The 23,803-nt window shown below is 41.7% G+C and overlaps 1 protein-coding gene across 1 annotated transcript in view; it reads left to right on the top strand.

The window, feature by feature from the left end:
* syt9b (synaptotagmin IXb) overlaps positions 1–23,803 on the top strand; it is a 104,614-nt gene that overhangs the window by 21,233 nt on the left and 59,578 nt on the right. The gene's annotated exons all lie outside the window — the stretch shown is intronic.

The following is a 23,803-nucleotide window of genomic DNA, read 5'->3' on the forward strand; positions in this document are numbered from 1 at the left end:
ATGCATCCACGGACATTTTAGATCCACGGGGATGCTATGTTATGGTGTCTGGGCTCCTTTTCCACAAACCTGTCATTTTGGTTAATGTTTACACCCCAAATTGGGATGATGATAAATTTATAGAAAGAGTCACTTCATTAATACCAGATTTGAACTCACAACAATTGATCTCTGGTGGCGATCTGAACTGTGTAATTAATTCAGTATTAGACCGTTCTAAATCCACAACCCCTTCAAAAATGGCCAAATCACTGTCACTCTTCATGGCTCAGATAGGAGGTTTCGACCCTTGGCGTTCCTTATTTCCACAAAATCAATCCTTCTCCTTCTTTTCTCCAGTTCATCAATCGTATAGTAGAATAAACTATTTCTTCATTGATAGAACGTTTCTCCCCTATGTCACCAAAACTGATTATTTGACTATAATTGAATCAGATCACGTCCCTGTGTTACTAGATATCACATTTCCTCTTAACAATTTGGAACATTCTCCTTGGAAATTAGACAAAACTTTATTGGCTGATAAAGCCTTTTGTGTATTGATATCTAAAAAAATGTATGACTTTATCGAATTCAATAAAAAATATAACATTTCCCCATTGTTGCTTTGGGAAACATTGAAGCTGTAGTCAGGGGTGATATTATGTCATATTAGGCTAGATTCAATACGATGCGAAGACTTGAACAGGACCTGCTCATTAAATCTATCGATACAGTGGATGCTCTGTACTTTACCTCCCCTTCTTCTGAGCTCTTTAAAAGGAAGCTCGACCTCCTAACCCAATACAACTTACTATCAACTAGAAAGACAATTACTCTTACTGAAATCACGTGGATATGTCTATGAGCATGGTGAGAAGGCTGGCCGTCTCTTAGCACACCAGCTGAAGTGCCAAGCGGTTGCTCAACAGATCCCCACAAATTAGGAAACCAAATGGGGAGTTAACTATTAACCCAGGAGAAATTAATGAAATATTCGCCTCATTTTACTTAAACCTATATCTGTCAGAAGCAACAAGTGACAGTATTGATATGGAACTTTAAAAAAAATATCTCCAGGCTCCTTCTATCAACGCAATTCATAGGACTGAGACTGAACTCCCACTACAACAGACAAAAATCATTGACGCAATAATGGCGATGCAATGTGGTAAAACGCCTGGCCCAGATGGGTACCCAATACCGTTCTTTAAAAAAAAATTCTAACAAATTGTCTATAATTTTACTTGATATGTTTAAATTATTATCTGTCTCGTGGGTTGCTGCCACAAACACTGAATGAAGCATCAATTACCCTCCTGCTTAAGCCAGGTAAAGATAACACAGAATGTCGTTCATATAGACCCATCTCTCTCCTAAACTGTGATGTGAAGATCCTAGCCAAAGCTCTTACCCTATGCCTAGAAACCACAATGCATGAAGTGATATCTGTTGACCAAACCGGCTTCATTTTAGGACGACATTCATTTACAAATATCCATCGGCTTTTGAATATTATTCACTCTCCTGTATCCAGTGAAGTACCAGAGGTAGTCATCTCACTGGACGCAGAGAAAGCTTTTGACAGGGTCAAATGGGAATTTTTGTTCACCTGTTTAAAAAAATGTGGGTATGGTTCTAATTTCATTTCATGGATTAAGCTTTTGTATACTTCGCCCAAAGCCTCAGTTGTTACAAATGGTAAACAATCACAATACTTCCAGCTGTCAAGAGTGACCTGTCAGGGTTGCCCACTCAGTCCATTATTATTTGCTTTAGCTATGGAGCCCTTATCCAGTACACTTAAATCATTACCATCTATAAGTGGAATTCATAGAGTAGGAATAGAGCACAGGTTGTCTTTATACACTGATAATTTATTATTACATATTTCAGATCCAGTTCTAAGCACACCCCACATTATCCATGCTTTGGAGAGCTTCGGTACCTTCTCTGGGTACAAAGTAAACTTTGGCAAAAGTGAATGTTACCCTGTTAATGACTTGGCTCTTCAAATACAAGATAATGCCTTACCATTCCAAATGTTTAGACATGGCTTTAAATATTTGGGCATTAATATCATGAGAGATATGCAAAGTCTTTATCAGAAAAACTTTTCTCTTTTATTTGAGAAAGTCAAACTAGACCTGAAAAAGTGGAAGTCACGTCACTTGTCTTTGGTGGGAAAAATTAATTGTATTAAAATTAATGTACTCCCCAAATTCCTTTATTTGTTTCAATGTATCCCAAATCCTTTTTTAAATCAATTGATAAGGCTTTCATTTCACTCATATGGAGTGATAAGATCTCTAGAGTACATATAGAATTACTGCAAAGGCCTAAATTACAGGGTGGCTTAGCTCTTCCAAATCTTTGCTATTACTATTGGGCTGCAAATGTTCAAAAAAGGATGTATTGGCTTCACTCTTCAGATACAGACTGGTGTGACTTTGAGGCTACATCTTGTATCTCATCATCTCTCACAGCCCTGGTCACTTCCAGCTCTCCCCTTTCTATTACACACTTTACTAACAACCCAGTCGTCATCAATACCCTCAAAGATATGGTTTCAATTTAGACAGAACTTTGGGTTCAAACATTGTGTTGGCATGAGTCCTATATGCAATAATCACCTTTCCCCCCAGCCAGATTAGACTGCATTCTCTTTGCAGCAAAGACAAGGTATTTCTAAATTTAAAGATATGTACATAAACAGTGTATTTGCAAGCTTTGATGACTTATCACACAAATTTGGGCTCCCTCAGTCTAGCTTATTTCGATATTTTCAAGTCCACCACTTCCTTCAGAGCCATGACTCCAACTTTCCAAACTTATCTTCAGTCTCAGGTTTAGATGGTGTGCTAGAGATCCCTTTTAATTCTAAAGGACTAATTTCAAAGATATATAATTGTATAGCTTCTCTTAAAGACATAACTCTAGCTAAGATTAGGACAGACTGGACAGCTGAGCTAGGGGAGGAAATGGATGAGGACGACTGGAAAAGTGCTTTACAAAAAGTGAATGATAGTACTTCCTGTGCAACACTGAGTATAATACATCGTGCTTATTTTCCTAAAGCAAGACTAGCTAAGATTTATCCTAATTCAGACGCAAGTTGTGACAGGTGCCATAACACCCCTGCCAACTTAACCCATATGTTTTGGTCATGCCCAGCTCTGACAACTTATCGGTCTATGGTTTTTAAAGCACTTGATATTGATTTCCAACCCAATGCAGCAGCAGCAGCAGCAGCTATATTTGGAATCACAGATGGGCAACACTCTGTAATGAGGAAAAGCCATAAAACCATCATTGCTTTCACAACACTGCTTGCTCGCAGAAGAATTTTATTACACTGGAAACCCACCTAAATTGTCTATGTGGTTGAGTGATCTGATGCATTTCATACAGTTAGAGAAGATTAAGTACACTCTTAGGGGGGTCCAGTGACAAATTTTCTCCATCTGGGGTCGGATTTTGACATAGCTAAGCAAACTAACAACTTTGCCTGATGACTTAAGTCATATAGACCACAGTAGGCCTATATAACATTTCACAAATAGAAATGGTTAACATATTTATTTATTTTTCCTTTCCCATATCTTTATTTTTTTCTTCTTATATACCAGTTACCAGGGATTTTATATTCTAGGGATATACATATATACACTACCGTTCAAAAGTTTGGGATCACCCAAACAATTTCGTGTTTTCCATGAAAAGTCACACTTATTCACCACCATATGTTGTGAAATGAATAGAAAATAGAGTCAAGACATTGACAAGGTTAGAAATAATGATTTGTATTTGAAATAAGATTTTTTTTACATCAAACTTTGCTTTCGTCAAAGAATCCTCCATTTGCAGCAATTACAGCATTGCAGACCTTTGGCATTCTAGCTGTTAATTTGTTGAGGTAATCTGGAGAAATTGCACCCCACGCTTCCAGAAGCAGCTCCCACAAGTTGGATTGGTTGGATGGGCACTTCTTTGAGCAGATTGAGTTTCTGGAGCATCACATTTGTGGGGTCAATTAAACGCTCAAAATGGCCAGAAAAAGAGAACTTTCATCTGAAACTCGACAGTCTATTCTTGTTCTTAGAAATGAAGGCTATTCCATGCGAGAAATTGCTAAGAAATTGAAGATTTCCTACACCGGTGTGTACTACTCCCTTCAGAGGACAGCACAAACAGGCTCTAACAGGTACTATTTAATGAAGATGCCAGTTGGGGACCTGTGAGGCGTCTGTTTCTCAAACTAGAGACTCTAATGTACTTATCTTCTTGCTCAGTTGTGCAACGCGGCCTCCCACTTCTTTTTCTACTCTGGTTAGAGCCTGTTTGTGCTGTCCTCTGAAGGGAGTAGTACACACCGGTGTAGGAAATCTTCAATTTCTTAGCAATTTCTCGCATGGAATAGCCTTCATTTCTAAGAACAAGAATAGACTGTCGAGTTTCAGATGAAAGTTCTCTTTTTCTGGCCATTTTGAGCGTTTAATTGACCCCACAAATGTGATGCTCCAGAAACTCAATCTGCTCAAAGAAGTGCCCATCCAACCAATCCAACTTGTGGGAGCTGCTTCTGGAAGCGTGGGGTGCAATTTCTCCAGATTACCTCAACAAATTAACAGCTAGAATGCCAAAGGTCTGCAATGCTGTAATTGCTGCAAATGGAGGATTCTTTGACGAAAGCAAAGTTTGATGTAAAAAAAATCTTATTTCAAATACAAATCCTTATTTCTAACCTTGTCAATGTCTTGACTCTATTTTCTATTCATTTCACAACATATGGTGGTGAATAAGTGTGACTTTTCATGGAAAACACAAAATTGTTTGGGTGATCCCAAACTTTTGAACGGTAGTGTATATATATATATACACGTATATAACTCTATATATATATATATATATATATAACTATATATAACTATATAACTATATAACTATATATATATAACTATATAACTATATATATGTATGTATATATATACGTATATGACTATATATAACTATATATATAACTACATATATAACTACATATATATAACTATATATATAACTACATATATAACTACATATATATATATAACTATATATATATAACTATATATATATATATAGTAGGTATTGTATTTAATTTTTATGTAAATTGTTTCTGCCTTGGACTGATGCAAGCATGTATGACTGCAATCGTGAATATGTATGTACACAGTGACGTTGAACATGGCTAAATGTGACCTCTTTCACATGTAAGTTTATGTATAGTTATTATTATTATGTGTATTATCTTATTTTCGTTTTTTGCTTCATTAGGCATTTGCACTCGATGTTTTTGTGGGTGGTTGGGGTGTTTGTTTAAACGAAAAACGGAAATAGTCTAAGTACATACCTGTTGTATTCTGCACTTGTTAACATTTCCAAATAAAAAGATTATTAAAAAAATAAATAAAAGAAATCAGAAAAAATAAGCTTCTTTCGACTTCAGAATTCGCCTTAGAATCGTCACGTTTTGAAGTTTTCTTCAGCATCAAAGTAATCCAGTGATGGTTCATCCAATGGTATATAGCAAACAAGAATTGATATCTAATTTGGCAAATGCATCCGCATGGTTGTGGACAAATGAGTCCACAACCATGCAACTATGCTATTGAACTTTAACACATAAACAGCTACTCTTTAAAAAGACATAAGAAATGCCTTCACAGCCATTATGGCCAGCTAATCTTATTCCTTTACATTAACTTTTGGCCTCAACAATAAAATGAAAAAAAAGCTTAGCTTTTAGCACATTTTACATAACACTGTCTTTTTTTCATGGCCACAGAGTAAAATAAAATAAGAAGTCCGTTGCCATAAAAAAAAAATCCAATATTTCACTAGACACTTTTCAGGCCTGTTGATGTGCTCTGGTATACTTTAAAGATAAAATCTTTGACCAACAGTCCTAAATTACTAATCAAGTAAGCATGAACGTCTTTTGCAAGACATGTGTTTAAAGTTTTATTGTGTACACAGAAGCCCAGTGACTCAACAGGACAAGTGAGTTCTTTCCTTTGTCCGTGGGCTTTGGATCCATGTGCTGCTGTTGACGAGTAGGCTGCTGCTCTGTCTCTTGGCCGTTGCTGTGCTGCTGAGGGTAATGACTGAGATGCAGTTTGACCAATGTTTTCATGAAGGGCATGTACATGACCAACCAATGGTGGTATGCGAGAAGGCGGGCCCTAAAGATCCATGCCCACTCCAGAATATGGCAGAAGAGGTCCTATGACACCCAGTGCCTTGGGCCGGGCTTCATGCGAGGGGAAAAGGTATGGGTGTATTGTCCAATTTTCAAAAAGAAGGGGATTTCCACTAAGAGGTCGTGGACCGGCTGTCTGAGGTGGTGTACCAGGCACGCATGCCCGGCCAGGGGTGCATGATGGTACTGCACCAGGACAGACTCTCTCCATACCGCCCCATTGCTCCGCCTGTTGTTAGGGCCAGGGGCAACAGTAGCACCCCATGCGCCGATCAGTGTGCTCCTCCTCCAGTTGCTCTTCCTGTCAGCCATAGACAGCTTGTTCACCAGCGATGGCTCCCTGGACATTAAAGGGACTATGTCTTGGGTGATGGGGTCAACGAGGACAACTGACCCCATAGGTGGGGGCTACGTAATGATCGGGGAAGACGGTCGCTGGACTGATGGCTATGGGCTGGGGAAGCACAAAGGATAATGGGACTGGTAAACGTTTGTGTTTGGATTATTATAATTTATGCGTTCAGATGTTTGGTTCTTGTTGGGATGTATTGTTTGTTTGGGGGTTGACATGGACTGGGTAGACAACTATGTTAATAACTGGCTGAATGTAGGACCGTGACTTGAAACCATTGTTCGGCAACAATGGGGAGGGGCAGAATAAAGGAGCGCTCCTGGAGACATGGGTGTAAGGGGCACAAGAGCTGCTGTCATTAATTGAATCTTTTGCCTCTTGCCTCTCCTTCCCCGTCAGTTCGTTCAGTTCTCATGGGGTGTTAAATTAAACAGCACTTCTTGGGGTTGTGCAGTGTACAGTACACGAGAGTTGCGAATATGGGATTTCTCAAAGATATTTTTATTGGATTTTAAACAACAAGCAATACTTACAAAGATTTTAAAACAAGTGCATGATATGACAGATTTACATGATACAAAAATGATATAAGAACATGACAATCTTATCCCCAATCACCCCCCACCCCCACCCCACTAACCCCATCTACAAGCCGGGATGTGCTTTGTAAGAGGGTATATCGTGTCCCTGGAGTGAAAACAGGAAAGTGCTGGAAGTCGGGTTTAGGATTTAGAAAAGAAGAAAAATAGGTAAGTCAGTAAACGGAAGATGGAGGGGTTTAGAAACGGGTAGATCTTCACAGGTTATATTACTGACATAAATCAACAAAAGCAAAAAACAGAAGAGACTGGGGCAAGGATTCTTTAGTTTGGCAGGAGATTCTTAAAGTATTCCAGGAAAGGTCCCCACACCTTTTGGAACTCATCCTTGGAATTACAGACTGACTAGCAGATCTTTTCGAGGTTTAAACAGGACATAATATCGTTCAGCCACTGAGCGTGGGTGGGTGGGGCAGCATTCTCCCATCTCAGCAATATTGCACGACTGGCCAATAGAGAAGCGAAGGACAATATGCAGCGTTTGGATGGGGTCAGGTTTACGTCATCCTTGCCAGTGGTGCCAAACAGGGCGACCAGATGGTTAGGTTCTTATTTGAAATTCAGGGTTAGGGATACGGTTTGGAAGACATCTTCCCAGTATTTTTCAAGTCTAGGACACGCCCAGAACATGTGGATAAGGGAAGCCTCATCCCCCTACATTTGTCACAGATGGGACTCACATCCGGGTACATATGGGATAGTTTGACTTTGGACACATGGGCTCTGTGCACCAACTTAAATTGTAACAGACAATGACGGGCACAAAGGGATGTTGAATTGACCAGCCTAAAGATAGAATTCCATATATCATCCAACAGTGAGAGGCTCAAGTTCTGCTCCCAGGCAGTTTTAATCTTGTCAAGAGGGGCATGTCTTATACCTGCGAGCTTGTCATATATTGCGGATATTAAAACTCTATGTGACGGGTGTAGATTAAGGAATGCATCAGCGGTGGTCGTATCAGGTGCCACAGGGAAATTTGGTATCTGAGAGCGGACAGTGTCTAATTTGTAGATATCTTAGATATTTACCTTATTTGGTAAATTGAACTTTCCAGAGAATTGTTCAAATGGCGCAAAGATATTGTCTATAAAAGATCTTTGAAGCTCTCAATACCCCATCTGTGCTAGTCCTGAAATGCTGAATCAAGTAAGGACAGTTGAAAGAGGTGGTTGGATGAAATAGGACTAGAGAGATGAAAAACATGAAAACCAAAATGTTTTCTGAACTGAGCCCATACTCTCACGGTGTGTCTGGTGACCGGATTATCAATTAATTTATTTGGGGGAAGAGGGAGTGAGGACCCAAGCAGCGCTGGTATGGATAGGTTTTTGCCAAAATTCAACTCCATTGCTACCCATGATGGACAGTCAGCTCGGATATGAAAGTGCGACCAAAATGCAAGGCAGCGTATATTAGCCGCCCAGTAATAGAAACAGAAATTGGGCAGTCCCAAGCCTCAATTTCTTTTTGATTTTTGAAGATGGACTTTGTTTAGCTGAGGGTGCTTACCCTTCCATATATAGGATGATATAACTGAATCTAATGAGTTAAAAAAGGATTTAGGGATGAAGGTTGGTATAGACTGAAAAAGATATAAAAATTTAGGGGGACTATTCATTTTGACTGAGTTAATTCGGCCCACCAGAGATGTCGATAGGGGGGACCACTGTGTTAGGTACAGTTTCACATATTTTGACAGGGTAAGGAAATTTTCTTTAAAAAGACACTTATTGTTGTGGTACACCACCCCGAGCTGCCTCCCCGGCACGTTCAAGCCACTCCCCCAGCTCGGACGTGCCGGAAACATCCGAGCGCTCGGCTCGCGCTCTGAGGAGAGGAGCGCTGCACTGCACCAGGTGTTTGCCATCATCCATCAGGCACACCTGTGGCAATCAGGCAGCCTTCTACAAGAAGCCTCCCAGAACACCACTCCGTGCTTCGACGTACTGAACCCTGCGGTAAAGTTCTGACAAGCCCTCCAGCGGTCCTTGCATTCTGTTTATTCCCCAGTGTCTTATCTTGGTGTCTCTGTTTCCTCCCAAGACTCTCCCTCCGCGATTTCCACGGCTCCCCGCGTCTCCCTCGTCCCCAGCGACCTTCACGTTTCTCCCCGGACCTCTCCTGCGATCTCCCCCCTTGTCCCTCTATCTGGACCCCTCCTTTCGGACTCGACTTCCCGGATCTCGGACCTGGACTTTCTCGGACAACCCCTCTTGGATCACGGACTGGACTTTCTCGCCAGGTGCACGCACATTTTTTCAACACCTCCTGGTCATTTACATACCGCACCACACATTGGCTAAAAACACACACATGGTTATACACGCAAACCATGGGACACCACACATAGTTTATTCACACATCCCACTAACGGAACGCCTTTTTTTCCACCATACATTTCCCTCCCACAATAAAACCTCCCTTTGTAGCTTTTGAAGTCATCTCGTGTCTGTCTGTCTTGGGTTTCGCCACACGGGTCAGGTTCTGGTGCGCGAGCATAACACTTATGTTTTCTTGTGACTGTAATACCAAGGTAAGTAAACTGATTTTCCACAATCTTAAAAGGGAGGTTGGTGTACTCTGATGTAGGTGTCTCATTCACGGGAAAAAGTTCACTTTTGTGTAAATTTAGTTTGTATCCTGAGAACTGGCTAAATTTAGTGCGTAATGACAGCATGTGGGGTAGGGAGGTGTCTGGGCTTGATATGAAAACCAAAAGATCGTCCGTGTAAAGGGACACTTTGTGTTCAACTCCCTTCCTCCAAATCCCTGAAATATCCTCGCAGCTACGCAGTGCAATCGCTAGGGGCTCTATGGCTCAATCGAAAAGTAGTGGACTTAAGGGGCACCCTTGGCGAGTTCCCCGTTGGAGATTATAAGGTTGGGACTGCTGAGAGTTGGTGAGGATTGAAGCAGTGGGGCACAAATATAGTAATTTTATCCACGTAACAAAACCAGGTCCAAAGCTGAATTTTTCTAAGATTGCAAATGGATGCATCCACTCCACGCAATCAAACGCTTTTTCTGCGTCTAAAGAAAAGACACATTCAGGAATCACTTCTGAGGGGGAATAAAAAATATCAAACAGACAGCGTGTATTAAAATAAGCGTGGCGGTTTTTCACAAAGCCGGTTTGATCACCGGATTAAAAAGTTTTCCACCAAAGTCATCATTTTGGAATTCAGAGGTGTAAAGTCGGGAATAGTAATTCCTGAATGTGTCATTTATCTTTGAATAATCCGAGGTGATGTTGCCATCAGCCATTTGAATTTTTGTGATGAGCCGTTTTGCTTTAAGTCCTCTCAGCTATTGGCTAATAGCTTACCAGATTTGTCACTGTGGATATAAAATAAACTTGCCCTTCAAAAGTTGACATTCAATTGGATGTGTCGAAAGGAGGTCAAACTTAGTTTGGAGTTCCACTCGCTTTTTATAAAGTTCTCGGTTTTTAATTTGAGCATATTGCTGGTCTATTTAATTTGATCGGCTAGTTCTAATCATTCTTTGTGGGCTCTCTTTTTCATATTCACAGAGAGAAATTATTTGCCCCCCTTAGGTAAGCCTTCAGAGCATCCCAAACAATCAGGCTGGAGGTTTCAGGTAAGGTATTTGTATGAAAAACGAAAGTTATCTGCTGCTCCATAAATTTCATGAAATCATTATTTGACAGTAGGGTCGAATTAAATCGCCAGTGTCTTTTTATTTCAGGAAGAGTCACAGATAGTGCAACAGGGGCGTGGTCTGATATGACTATGCTCTGATAATCACAGGAACAGATCAATTGGTTATCAATAAGAAAATAATCAATCCTACAGAAGTTATGGTGAACATGTGAGAAGGAGTACTCTCTCCTGTTTGAATGGAGAAAGCGCCACACATCAGAGACACCGTAGTTGGATAAAAAGGATGGATTAAGTGAAGTAGACTTACGCGTTATACCAGGGTTGGTGGAAGCCCGATCCAGCACAGGATTCAACCAGCCGTTGAAATCCCCACCGAGTATGAGAGAGTATGAATTCAGATCCGGTAAAGAAGAAAAAAAAAGTTAAAAAAAACTACACATTGTGTTGGGGGCATACACATTGGTCAACACTACCATTGTATTGTATAATTTCCCTGGGACAATGATATGACCGTTTGTGTCTGACACTACATTGTGATGCTCAAAGGGAATATTCTGGTTAATAAGAATTGAGACCCCCCTGGCTTTGGCCTGGAAAGTGGAATGAAAGTGCTGCCCCGCCCACCGTGACATCAGGCGAGATTTATCAGAGCCACGAATGTGTGTTTCCTGTAAAAAGGCAACTGCTGTTTTAAATTGTTTAATGTGCGCAAATACTTTCCTTCTTTTAACAGGGTGATTTAAACCCTTGACGTTCCAGCTCAAGAAATTTAGAACACTATCCATTTTCCTTAGCTGAGAGCATAGGTTGGTAAGGACAAATGATATTAACACTCCAGGTCTTAGAATGAGGATGTAAAGCAGATAATAGGCCAGCAACAAACCATACATGACCAGGGCTATAGGCTCCTAAAACAACACCGGCATTGAAAGATCCACCCCCCACCCTCCCATCCCACAACAACAAATACCCAGAGAACCCTAAACCCCATTGCCAGCCTCTCCCCAAACGATAGGCTGCACCCACCCTCAGCCACTCTCCCATCGAAATCTCGAGCTGGTCGCTCCCCAATTGAGAGACTGCATCCCACCCCCAAAAATATTTGCACCGCAAAGTGAACAGATTATAAACCATAATGTTGAACATGTGATCTAATGCAGTCTCATCCACGCATTGTCAATGACCAGCTGTTTGATCCTGTGATCTGCGCATGTGTCAAATAAATATTATTCTCTTGTTCGAACGCAAGAGCACGGTGTGGGTGTGTGTCATTTTCCGCCTGAATGGCACACTTTATGTTTATGTCTTGGCAAGACAATTAATTTGCTGTAGGATGGCTAACGTTAATTCAACAAGTTATGGGCCCAGCGCTATGGCTAGCCAACGATTTAGCCGGCTGTTTGACGGCGATGAAAGGTCGTACGAACTGTGGGAAACGAGATTCCTCGCACATTTGGAACTGTGCGAGCTTTCGGCAACAATCAAAGCCGAGCCACAGGTTGGCGAAGATGAGGACGCCAACGCTGTACGAGCAGCCGACGTTGCGAAGAACGCACAGGCATACGCGGAACTGGTGCAAGTTTTAGACAAGAGTTTGTCACTTGTTATGAGAGAGGCGGCAGGAGACGGACGCAAGGCATTGACGATACTACGGGGGCATTATGCAGGCAAAGGAAAGCCGCGTGTAGTAAGTTTATACTGCGAGCTCGCGGCCCTCCACATGCAAAGCAACGAGACTGTCACAGAATATGTTGTTCGCGCTGAGACAAGATTCGCTTCGTTGGCGGGGGCAGACGAGAATATCAGTGACGGGTTGAAAGTTGCGATGGTAGTGAAAGGCCTGCTGGACTTATTTAAACCGTTTGTGGTCCATATTACTCAGACGGGCGAGAATCTGACGTTCAGTGACTTCAAGGCAAAGCTAAGGAACTTCGAGGACACCGAAAGATTCAAGCCGAGTGACCTGACCGAGGACAACGTGATGCGAGCCCCGGGGACAGCCAGCTACCAGCCACGGGGACGAGGACCGGAGGACAGAGGACCAGATTCGACCAACGTTGGCATGCCAAATTTTCTGACCCCTACCCCCAATTCTGGGGGGGGCATCTATTTTGGGACCTCCCAGAACAGTAAAATAGTTGTCTGCCTGGGACTACTCTTACTAAAATGGCTGTAGAATTGTTATGCTTCAGTTGTATAACACCAAATTTGGAGGCGATGCAGTTGAGAAGTTGTAGAACAGATCCAAATATATGTGGCCTGCTGGTAAATGGCATTACTGATGTTATTCACACTCAAATTGTAAGTTTTGTTTAGGCGAACCTAAAAAATTGAATTTCTGCTGTAGTTTATCTGCAGTCCTTCTGTCCTGGTGGATGGTACAACTAAACTTCCGCTTGAAGTACATTTTTCCAGGTGTTACCTATACATAGACACCAGAATTGTGCATCTGGGCCCTGTACTTGCGGAGCTATTACTGAATTATTTTGGGCATGTAATTTCTGGCGAAAATTCAAAAAAATTGCCTGGGGCTGAAGTGGTTTTTAATGTCCAATTTTTATAATATTATAGCTGTTTTGTAGGTTTTAAAATATTCTGAGTTGATTTATAACACTATTGAAACAGCTAGAGAGTATTTGTTTGACTTTTGGTTCCTCACCTGGGACACCCCGGACTGATCCTTGTGCCTATCCCATTCATCATTACTCTCCTCTTTCCATTCCTGCTCTTTTCTCGGCCAATATAACTTTTACAATTAATTTTCATGGGCATCCAGTGACACTTAATACTTTACTGAAGGTGTTGACCATTCTGAAAGACATTCCTGTTCTGACTGAAAAAATAAGGGTTGAAATGTGGCCATTGTTGCATAATCCTTGTTCATTTGGTTCATTTCAAACAGGTGAGATCATAATTAAAGCACGGCTGTGTTTGTAGCTGACTGAAAACAAAAAAGAACAGTACTCAAGATAAAATAAAATAAAAATAGGCCAATACGAAAACAACAACAACAAAACAAACAAACACCACAATAGATTTGAAGAGTCAACATTTTGAGAATCACATTCATGGAATTGCTGAAAGCAACTACCTGGTAAGTGATATTTTTATTTTTATTTTTTATCATTCAGGTGAAATTTAAAACAAGCCTGAAAGATTTATAAGCCAATGTTTACCCATATTTTGACATATATTTACATTGTTTTCCCATTATTAGGTCTATTCTTTCAGTCTGACATGCCCTGATCCAACAATTTTGGACTACTAACAGTAAGCTAAAGTGGGCTAAATTCAAACCATGCCCGCTAGATTTAAAAGCCAACATTTGCACATATTTATATTTACATTGTTTTCCCATCATTAGGTTTCATCTGTCTGGCATGCACAGATCCGACAACCTACAACAACGAACTAGAAAGCTAAGCTAAACAGTAAGCTAAGGTGGGCTGAGAATGATCTGGTAAATGTGTCATATTTTTCTGATGAAATTTAAACCAAGCCTTCTAATTCAAATATATATTTACATTGTTTTCCCATCATTAGGTTTCATCTGTCTGGCATCCAACAAATTGGATAACTTGTGAGCTAAGGTGGGATGAGATCTGGTCAATATGGCAGAGGAATGCAACATTTGCGTGATCTGCAAAGAAGGTGCCACCCCTGGCAAGTGACTAGTTAAAAATCGAGCCATGATCGATGACCTGCTGCAGGCTTGCAGGGACAGAGTTTCTTTAGGTCAAAGTGATTTTGAGGAACTTTCCGACTACTTATCTGGCCTAAATGAAGGGGAACTGAAATTGGTTCATTATCATAGTGAGTGTCGAAAATCTGTTATAAACAAGAATAAAACTGACCGTCTCAGGGCTAACCAATCCCGACCTCAGTCACCTGTCTGTTCTAGAAGAGGACCTGGGCGCCCTTCAATTACTACAGGATCTGTTAGACCTAAATGGTCGAAATCTGTCCCAGAGGAGCAAGTGTGTTTATTCTCACCTTGTGACTTTTGTTCCAAGGGTGATTCAGAGCCACTGCACCGTGTTCTTTCTGATGCAATGGGCGAAACGCTTCTTGAAATAAAGCAGCAGACCCAAGATGACCAAGTAAGAATCTGTGTAGCAGACCTAGTGGTTGCTGGTTACGCTTCAGCTCTTGAAAAGTACTATCACAGGGATTGCTTCCGGAATGCAAAACGTACCACAACAATAAAGAAAGATCATGATAATGAATCACTCATTCGCTCTTTATGTGACGAACAGTTAATCCTCGCCATTCAAAATACCGTCACAGACGATGTTACTCTTGACATGGCTCAGGTCAATGATGCTTACTTGTTGATTCTGAAAAGATATCACATGGATGTCGATGAGACTACAAACTATCGCAAGCATCTGAAAAAGATCATTGGTGAGCGACTTCCAGATGTCCAGTTTGTAAGCTCACTGCAACGAAATGAGCCAGACAAGCTTATTAAATCAACTGTAGTTAGCAAAGCTATTGATTGCAGTATTTCCACTATGAATGATGGTTAGGTTATTGGCAACCTGAAGAAAGTTGCTAACCTATTGCGGGCAGAGATCATGCAAAAGCGCAGCTGGTCATTTGCTGGGATATTTGATAACTTTTAAGAATCCCTCTTTACTCCAATTCTTCCTAAGTCACCTCCTCTTTGGCAGTCATGTTGTCAAAGTGTTTGGAATGCGGGATGAAGAAGTAGACAAAACTGTTGATGTTGCATGCCAGTTTCTAGTCCAGAACACTCGCACTGATCGTCAGGTGAAACATAAGCCAAAGAAAGACGATGCCTTTTGGCAGAATGTCCAAACAACCCTCTCAATCGGACTGCCCCTTGCTATCCACTCTAGAGTGCGTGATAAAATCCTTGTCCAGAACCTCTCAGATGTCTACATTGGAAGTGACTACTTGAAGATCCTTGACTTAGAAAAAAGTGTGGAGCAGTCTGTTCTTCAACGAATTAAGAATACTGGCGGATTTTGTCTCCCTGACTTTGTGAAGAAGGGTGTGAACATCTGGTTTGCTATTGATATTGATCTTTTGGAAGACACAGCCACTGGGCAAGAAACCTTCCATGGCACAGTGGTTGTATTCAACCAGCAGGATGAAGGTGGAGACCTGATAAACCAACCACTTGTTATAACAGAAAAACCTCTCACGGCATCACCTCTGGCATTTGATATGAACTTGCTGCAGGAGCCAATGATCAAAACCACTCCATTGAGATTTGAGTCTGTGATAGGAAACCGAAACAATCTCATTACCCAAGACTTCACTCACACCTGGGCATTCACAAACTACCTTGCAACTGATGATAACAGGGGGGCAACCTCAACTGAACCGCAGCTGGCAAGCAAACAGACCCAGAACAGTGAAGAAGAGAGAAGCCATGCTGAATCTAATAACGACAGAAATCAAGATGACTCTATTGTGTCGATCAAAGAACAAAGGCGTAAATCAGTGAAATTGAAGAAGGAAGATGTGATGCCAACTTGGGCTGCAACTAAATCTCTATTGTTATCTCAGTCCTTTAACAGTTGCACCTCAACAAACACAGGGGTGATTGCTCCACTGTTTAAGACCTCGCCAACAGATTATGCTACCCTCTATACCGCTTTGAAGTTAACCCAGGGTATCTCTGCCACTGTCATTGGCCCTCACAGAAAAACACTGATAACCCTAGATCTTGACCTTTACTCCTGTGCATTGAAGATTCAGCAGTCAGTTGGAAACACCAACTGGAACCTAAGAGCTGGAACTCTTCACATTGCATTTGCTGTGTTGCATGGTCTAGGTAAAACAGTTGATGGAAGTGGCCTTGACATATGTGCTATTGAAAGTGGTGCATACACATCAGCAGCTCTTCGTGGTATCTTTGGTGGCAAAGCTTACAAACGAGGCCTTGAGTACCACATCACTACGAGCCTTGCAATTTTGATGTTGCGATTTGATGCCATCTTGTCAAAACTTCCAAATTGTCCAATTCAGATGCAATGCATTGCTCTCAAGGACAAACTCCATGAAAGTAACCCACTGATGGTAGAGATCTTTGAAGAAATCCAATCCTGGTCCACAGAAAATGTCAAGCCACTCGAAGATGAAAAAGACATTGGTGAGTTCACTCAATTCTTAACCCAGTATCTTCACCAGGTAGAGAGTCTTCTTAATCTCATCAACTCTTGCCGCTCAGGTGACTGGGAGGGATACTTGTCTTCATTAGAGAATCTCATCAAGTATTTCTTTGCTCATGATCTCCTCAACTATGCCCGCTTGATGCCAGTCAATCTTGCTCAAATGAATGCTCTTGAAAAAGATGACCCAGAAACATGGGATGCACTGAAGTCTGGTGCATTTGTGGTGGCAAAGTCAGAGATACCCTTCACTCATCTCTTCACTGATCAAGCCCTCGAGCAGGAAATCAAGAAGCTAAAGGGACATGGTGGGATGGTAGGACTCAGTAGAGATGAAGCAGCTCTGGACCGGCTGATCATTGCCACACCTCATCTTGCTGATCTAGTGAATCAGTACCTCAAGAGCTTCCCAAAAGCTTCCAGAACTACTTCAAGGACAGAGCATTATCATCTCTCAGGAGAGATTGCATTGAGGTCAAGAACAAATGCACTGAAGCTACGCGACTTGATTGAGTTGCACTGTGGAGGCAATCCATTCAAAGAAAAAACACCATTAAAGAGTCTTGTTTCATCAGCGCTTGAGACAGATGCGGCAAAGCATGATATTCTCCAGTTTGCGGAAAAGGGTCAGAAGCGCTTTGAGGAGTTTGTTTCTGAACGTTTGATCGCTACGTCAACACTCTCAGGGGTCCGCGGTGGCGTAGCGGTCTAAGCATCGGCTTGGTGTCGATGCAGTTGCCCACTGGGGACTGGGGTTCGCGCCCCGGTCTCGTCAGATCCGACTATGGCCGGACTCGATGAAGCAGCAATCATTGGCAACGCTGTCTTCGGGAGGGGGGCGGAGTCGGCTTGTGTTCGTCATGTGAATGCGTCTCTGTGTGTGTCGGAAAAACAGTGGTTCGGCTTGGATTCGCCTTGTCACGAAAGTGGGGAGGCGTCTCCTTCGAGACTGCCGGCCGGAGAGATGCAGTTGGCGAACGCATGCAATACGAGGGTGGGTGTTTGAATTAAAATAGGGATCAATTGGCCACTAAATTGGGAGAAAAAAGGGAAAAATCAGAAATAAATTTAAAAAAACACTCTCAGTGTGGGACAAAATGAAGAAACTCAAGTTGAAGACCTTTTCAAACTGGATGGAGAAAACAAAGGTACGTGTTGGAGACAAGGTCATCAAGTTGCGTGAGGAACGTGAACTGCTTGGAAGATTTCTCATCATCCAAGGCAGTCAACCAAGTTTAGTCCCCAAACTTGAGGAGACAATTGGAGACTATGAAATGTCAATGGTTCCCCGCTCTCTGTGTGCTGTGGATGGAACCTTGTACATCCCTACAGATAAATCGAGTCTCATGCATGCAATTGAAGATGCCAAGGCAGAGCTCCTTGAAGCTGTCCCAAAGCCTGATCCAATGCAAGAAGATCCTCCAGGTGTCCCTATCAAAGTTCTAATAGTTGATGTCATGGGTGTGCTTCGGAGCATGAAAAAGACACCAACCATGCGGAAGCTGTCAGACCTTCAGGATGCATTTAACAAACGCATCAAAACAATGATGGCTGGCTATCATGAGGGTCGAGTTGTCTTTGATCGATATATGGATGAGTCATTAAAGAAGAAAACTCGACAGAAGAGAGCAACTACTTCTGTAGAATACGAAATCCATCCAGAGATGAAGCTCACTATGTCGATCAAGGATCTCCTCTCTGCATCATCGACCAAGAAGAAGCTGACATGTGAGTTGGGCCAGGGACTGCTAGAGTATTTCTCAAAGGACAGTTCTTTCCTACTGGTTGTCATCTATGACACCTTCATCAAGGGACGTGATTTTGTGAAGGCACACACACATGAAGAGGCTGATACCCTAATACCTCATCAAGTCCTTGCCTCTGCTGCCAATGGTGCCTCACAAGACATATGTGTTTGGTCACCCGACACTGATGTCCTCTTACTGCTACTTGATTTAGTATCATGTGAATGCATTGCAACTCCAACTTCTCTGACATTTTCAACAGGCAAAGGTGCAAAGACACGGGAAATAAATGTTTTTGAGCGTGTTCAAGTTATTGGACGTCAGAAATGTCAGGGATTACTTGGCCTGCACAATTTTTCTGGTGCTGACTGGGGAGGAAAATTTGTTGGAATCTCCAAAAAGACGTGGATCAACGCATACCTGAAGCTTGATGATGATGATCCTGCCATTGACTGCTTCAAGGACCTTGGCAAGGGTTCCATTCCCCCTGAGCTTATCAATGGTGAGCTCCCATCACTGGTGAAGGCATTAGAGAATTTTGTGTGCTGTGTTTACAGCTCAAAAGGTCCAACAACCCTGCCATCACTCAGATGGGAACTATTTCGATCAAAGAACCTGGAGGGTGAGATGCTACCTCTAACTCGTGCTGCATTGCTACCCCATATCCTACGTTCCAATTATGTCACAATGCGAGATAAGTCATACAAGACGAATTGCCCTGAGCTTCCACCAATCGAACAGAATGGATGGAGTTCAGTGAGTGGCGAATATGTTCCAGTCAAGTGTCTTGCCCTCCCTGCACCACAGGCAGTACTTGAGCTAATCAAATGTGGCTGCAAAGTAGGTTGCAAGGGACAGTGCAGCTGCCCAAAGAATCACCTGCCTTGCACTCCTCTCTGCAAATGTTATGGTGGAGACTGTGCAAACAAAACAAGTGAGTACATTCCAGAAGATGACAATGCTGATGAATAGATCATCAAGTATTATTTAAATTCCTTTATCATCACCTGTATTTGTTTTGTTTTGTTGTAGATGTTTTTGGGGAATTTAGCAGCTTTTTCTTACTCTCTATTTACCTACTAGCACAACATAGAGTAACTTTTTTTTCAATTGGATACTAAGTGCAACTTTTTACTGCTGCTTGTCATGTATATGCTGCTATAAACAACATACAGTATGCTTAACTGAAAGATAAACCTGTCTTACTGGATTACTCGACTACTGTGTGGTTATTTACATAATAGAAACATGTTTAATAAATGTCTTCCATTTTTCACATTAAATATGACAGTTATTATGTTCCCTTTCACAAAAATAAAGGCACATTTGTTGTTTTTACCTAATTTAGTACAATGGGACATCGCCGTAGGATGGACACCATCTTGGATTTGACAATAAATAAGTAAATGATGGAAATTTCACTGATTCAGTTGAATTCCTTGAGCCCAAAACCTAAGATTAGACACCAAAATCAGCTTTCTAGCTTGAATAGAAACTGAGATATAGCCATTTTAAGCTCCTGGCAGCCATATTGGATGCCATCTTGAAAATGATGCATTTCCTGTAGGTAGATTTTCCTAGATTTTTAGTATGTTCTTAAGCATGCCTAGAGGTAACAGAATCAATAGAAAAACTATGCTATCTATTTTCTTGGGATTAAGTTTTTTTTTTCTTCACATATTGAACCATCTATTTTGGATAGGGGGCGCTGAGAAAGGGGGTGGGGGTCTGAAAATTTGGCACCCATCATTTTCTGACAGTTTGGTCCCTATAGAAGCCAAAACAGCAAAAAAAATCAATTTTGGCACAAAAATCCTACGGGAGTACATACCATACTGCACTATATATCCAAATGCATGAACCACTTTTTGTTGCTCATTTTAATGGTCACTGTTGGGGAAACAAAATACTAGGCACAAACATGTTACTGGTCATAGTTATTTGTATTTTCAGCTTCGCATACAAATGCAGAAGAGTTTAAAGAATGAGTGAATTTGCTGTGAGTACTAAGCAGATTTGACAAGAAAAGCCTGGAAAAGGCATTTACCATAAAACATTAGAACGTCCATCCATCCATTATCCAAACCACTTTATCCTGCTGTAGGGTCACGGGGATGCTGGAGCCTATCCCAGCAGTCATTAGGTGGCAGGCAGGGAGATGCCCTGGACAGGCCACCAGGCCATCACAGGGCCAATACACACACACACACACACACACACACACACACACACACAAACACACACACTTAGGAACAATTTTACATTAGCTAAGGATAGCTCAAAATTGTTTGTATAATGCTAATTTAGGCCACGCTAGCTACTCAACTAAAGTTGTTTTAAGTATTTACACATTCTGACTAACTTCAATCATAAATAAATAAATATGCAACGCATTAAAACTTTTTTCCTGTATCCGTGTTGATATATATACTATATATATATATATATATATATATATATATATATATATATATATATGCACTACCGTTCAAAAGTTTGGGATCACCCAAACAATTTTGTGTTTTCCATGAAAAGTCACACTTATTCACCACCATATGTTGTGAAATGAATAGAAAATAGGGTCAAGACATTGACAAGGTTAGAAATAATGATTTGTATTTGAAATAAGGTTTTTTTTACATCAAACTTTGCTTTCGTCAAAGAATCCTCCATTTGCAGCAATTACAGCATTGCAGACCTTTGGCATTCTAGCTGTTAATTTGTTGAGGTAATCTGGAGAAATTGCGCCCCACGCTTCCAGAAGCAGCTCCCACAAGTTGGATTGGTTGGATGGGCACTTCTTGCGTACCATACGGTCAAGCTGCTCCCACAACAGCTCAATGGGGTTCAGATCTGGTGACTGCGCTGGCCACTCCATTACCGATAGAATACCAGCTGCCTGCTTCTGCTCTAAATAGTTCTTGCACAATTTGGAGGTGTGTTTAGGGTCATTGTCCTGTTGTAGGATGAAATTGGCTCCAATCAAGCGCTGTCCACTGGGTATGGCATGGCGTTGCAAAATGGAGTGATAGCCTTCCTTATTCAGAATCCCTTTTACCCTGTACAAATCTCCCACCTTACCAGCACCAAAGCAACCCCAGACCATCACATTACCTCCACCATGCTTAACAGATGGCGTCAGGCATTCTTCCAGCATCTTTTCATTTGTTCTGCGTCTCACAAACGTTCTTCTTTGTGATCCAAACACCTCAAACTTGGATTCATCCATCCACAACACTTGTTTCCAGTCTTCCTCTGTCCAATGTCTGTGTTCTTTTGCCCATCTTAATCTTTTTCTTTTATTGGTCAGTCTCAGATATGGCTTTTTCTTTGCCACTCTGCCCTGAAGCCCAGAATCCCGCAGCCGCCTCTTCACTGTAGATGTTGACACTGGTATTTTGCGGGTACTATTTAATGAAGATGCCAGTTGGGGACCTGTGAGGCGTCTGTTTCTCAAACTAGAGACTCTAATGTACTTATCTTCTTGCTCAGTTGTGCAACGCGGCCTCCCACTTCTTTTTCTACTCTGGTTAGAGCCTGTTTGTGCTGTCCTCTGAAGGGAGTAGTACACACCGGTGTAGGAAATCTTCAATTTCTTAGCAATTTCTCGCATGGAATAGCCTTCATTTCTAAGAACAAGAATAGACTGTCGAGTTTCAGATGAAAGTTCTCTTTTTCTGGCCATTTTGAGCGTTTAATTGACCCCACAAATGTGATGCTCCAGAAACTCAATCTGCTCAAAGGAAGGTCAGTTTTGTAGCTTCTGTAACGAGCTAAACTGTTTTAGGTTGTGTGAATATGATTGCACAAGGGTTTTCTAATCATCAATTAGCCTTCTGAGCCAATGAGCAAACACATTGTACCATTAGAACACTGGAGTGATAGTTGCTTGAAATGGGCCTCTATACACCTATGTAGATATTGCACCAAAAACCAGACATTTGCAGCTAGAATAGTCATTTACCACATTAGCAATGTATAGAGTGTATTTCTTTAAAGTTAAGACTAGTTTAAAGTTATCTTCATTGAAAAGTACAGTGCTTTTCCTTCAAAAATATGGACATTTCAATGTGATCCCAAACTTTTGAACGGTAGTGTATATATATAAATGGAAACGGATGATCCGCTGTGACAACCCCTAACGGGAGCAGCCGAAAGTAGTAGTTATATATATACATACATACATACATACATACACACACACATATACACTCACTGGCCACTTTATTAGGTACACCTTGCTAGTACCGGGTTGGACCCCCTTTTGCCTTCAGAACTGACTTAATCCTTTGTGGCATAGATTCAACAAGGTACTGGAAACATTCCTCAGAGTGTTTGGTCCATATTGACATGATAGCATCACGCAGTTGCTGCAGATTTGTCGGCTGCACATCCATGATGCGAATCTCCCGGTCCACCACATCCCAAAGGTGCTCTATTGGATTGAGATCTGGTGACTGTGGAGGCCATTTGAGTACAGTGAACTCATTGTCATGTTCAAGAAACCAGTCTGAAATGCTTTGAGCTTTATGACATGGCGCGTTATCCTGGTGGAAGTAGCCATCAGAAGATGGGAACACTGTGGTCATAAAGGGATGGACATGGTCAGCAACAATACTCAGGTAGGTTGTGGCGTTGACACGATGCTCAATTGGTACTAAGGGGCCCAAAGTGTGCCAAGAAAATATCCCCCACACCATTACACCACCATCACCAGCCTGAACCGTTGATACAAGGCAGGATGGATCCATGCCTTCATGTTGTTGACGCCAAATTCTGACCATACCATCCGAATGTCGCAGCAGAAATCAAGACTCATCAGACCAGGCAACGTTTTTCCAATCTTCTATTGTCCAATTTTGGTGAGCCTGTGCGAATTGTAGCCTCAGTTTCCTGTTCTTAGCTAACAGGAGTGGCACCCGGTGTGGTCTTCTGCTGCTGTAGCCCATCTGCCTCAAGGTTCGACGTGTTGTGCGTTCAGAGAGGCTCTTCTGCATACCTCGGTTGTAATGAGTGGTTATTTGAGTTACTGTTGCCTTTCTGTCAGCTCGAACCAGTCTGGCCATTCTCCTCTGACCTCTGGCATCAACAAGGCATTTTCGCCCACAGAACTGCCGCTCA

The sequence above is a fragment of the Lampris incognitus genome, chromosome 6 (genome assembly GCF_029633865.1).
Source record: "Lampris incognitus isolate fLamInc1 chromosome 6, fLamInc1.hap2, whole genome shotgun sequence".
Classification (NCBI taxonomy): domain Eukaryota; kingdom Metazoa; phylum Chordata; class Actinopteri; order Lampriformes; family Lampridae; genus Lampris; species Lampris incognitus.